The sequence below is a fragment of the Tetrao urogallus genome (assembly GCF_951394365.1).
Source record: "Tetrao urogallus genome assembly, chromosome: 1".
Taxonomy (NCBI): domain Eukaryota; kingdom Metazoa; phylum Chordata; class Aves; order Galliformes; family Phasianidae; genus Tetrao; species Tetrao urogallus.
This window is the reverse complement of record NC_136813.1, coordinates 193,369,360-193,371,233: the sequence shown is the minus strand read 5'-3', so window position 1 is coordinate 193,371,233 and position 1,874 is coordinate 193,369,360. Positions and strand designations below refer to the sequence as shown.

Here is a 1,874-nt window from a genome sequence, read left to right as displayed (position 1 = left end):
ATCCTTGGGGACCTTGCAACCCACAAACTATGAGGTGACTTCAGCCCTAGGAAATGGCATGGAGCAAACTACATTGACAGCAATCATATGGCATTAGTGGGACAAATACGAGATAGGGCAGAGGCACATGGGGTGAAAAAGACACTAGGACACGAGCCAGCATTGTGCCTGGTGTCCAAGAAGGCCAATGGTGTCCCAGCGCATAGCAGCATCGGTGCGGGCAGCAGAGCAGGAGGTGCCCGTCCTCTGCATGGCGCTGCTGGGGCCGCAGCTCAGCGCTGCACTCAGCATTGGCCCCTCACTGCCAGGGAGACACTGAGGCCCTGCAGCTCAGAGAGGGGAGCGGAGCCGTGGGGGTCTGCAGCACAGCGCTGTGGGGCTGTGGTCCAAAGTGATGCGGTTTGGTGGGGAATGGTGGTGGTTTGTGGATGGCTGGACTGCACGATCTTGGAGGTGTTTTCCAGCCGTGGTGATGGTGTGACTGCATGAACTGCTCTCTGTCTGACCAGGCTCCAAATGCAGTGAGCTGTGGAAGAAGAGGCGCCGTGTGCTCTGCATGGCTGTGTGTGCAGTGCCATGGATCCTTGTTTTGGTGCTGGTGGCCGTGATAGGTGAGTGCCACCCACATCCCACGGGGATGGAACCTCTATGGTGGGTGTAGGACGGGGGACGATGGGGTTTCCCAGCGCCCTGAGATGCTCCCCAAGCACAGCCCCATCCCAGCTCCTGGGGCGCCCACGTGGTGCCCCAAACCGCCTTCTGCTCCACCTTCCCAGCCTCTGCCACCGCTGCGAGGCCATCGCCCCATGGCCGTGCATCCCAAGCCCACACCTGCTGCAGGGGAACCTTCTTTGCTTCTCACTCGCCCAACTCTCTCCCTCTCAGTGCTCCAGCATTCTGAGTCGTGCTCACCTCGCCCACCCTTCTCCCACGTCTGCCCCGACGCCTGGCTCGGTTTGCAAGGGAAATGCTTTTATTTCTCGGCCAACGAGAGTGACTGGCACAGCAGCAGGGAGCACTGCCAGCGCCTCGGAGCTTCCCTGGCCACCGTGGACACGGAGGAGCAGAAGGTGAGAGCGGGGCGTGAGCCGCAGTGCCAACACGGGGGTGGGAAACCCACACTTGTGGGGCCGCACCAACGGCTCCCGGTGCCCCCAAGTGGTCCCACGCCAAAGCCACGAGGAGATGCCTTGCAGCGAGGTGGCAGCTGAGACGTGGGCCTGAGGGGGGAAAGTGCTCCAACGGCTGCAGTCACACCTGGGTTTGTTCAAAGGAATTCATGCTGCGGTACCTGGCCCCGGCAAACTGTTGGATTGGGCTGCACAGGGCAGAAGGGGACGAGCGCTGGACGTGGGCCGACGGCAGCGCCTTCAGCAACTGGTCAGTGCGTGCGTCCGTCTGTCTGTCTGGGATGTGTGTCAGGGTCTGTTTGGGATGGGCTGGGATTGGGTTTCCCATTCTGCTCCCTGCTGTGCTCAGGTTCCAGCTGTGAGGCGGAGGCCGATGTGCGTACCTGAATGGGGACGGGATCAGCTCAGCCCTGTGCCACACTGAGAAGTTGTGGGTGTGCAGCAGAGCCGACAGCTTCGTCCTCTGGAGGAATGGGACAAATCCACAGTGACAGATCCCAGCCCAGCCAGCTCGTGCCAATGCTGCTGGGCACGGCCATGCCATGGCTGTGTGCTGGAATCTGCCTCTTTCCAGCACTGCTGCAGCTGTTCTTGCATGGAACCATGCAGCTCTGCTGCTCGTTATCTCTCAGGGAACATGTTTAATTGCACTGTGCCTTAAAGGCAGGTTCCTCTGAGCGTCCTTGAAGGTCACCGCAGCACAGAATGATCCCATGGTGCTGCCCAAGTACGGCTGGACCCGAG

The 1,874-nt window shown here is 60.6% G+C and overlaps 1 pseudogene across 1 annotated transcript; it reads left to right on the top strand.

Annotated features, from left to right (window-relative positions):
- Positions 1-411: 411 nt before the first annotated feature.
- Positions 412-1,621, top strand: LOC306945288 (C-type lectin domain family 2 member B-like; annotated as a pseudogene). The gene is made up of 4 exons: positions 412-611; positions 886-1,070; positions 1,274-1,388; positions 1,487-1,621. The product of its transcript is annotated as a C-type lectin domain family 2 member B-like (transcript).
- The last annotated feature ends 253 nt before the right edge of the window (positions 1,622-1,874 follow it).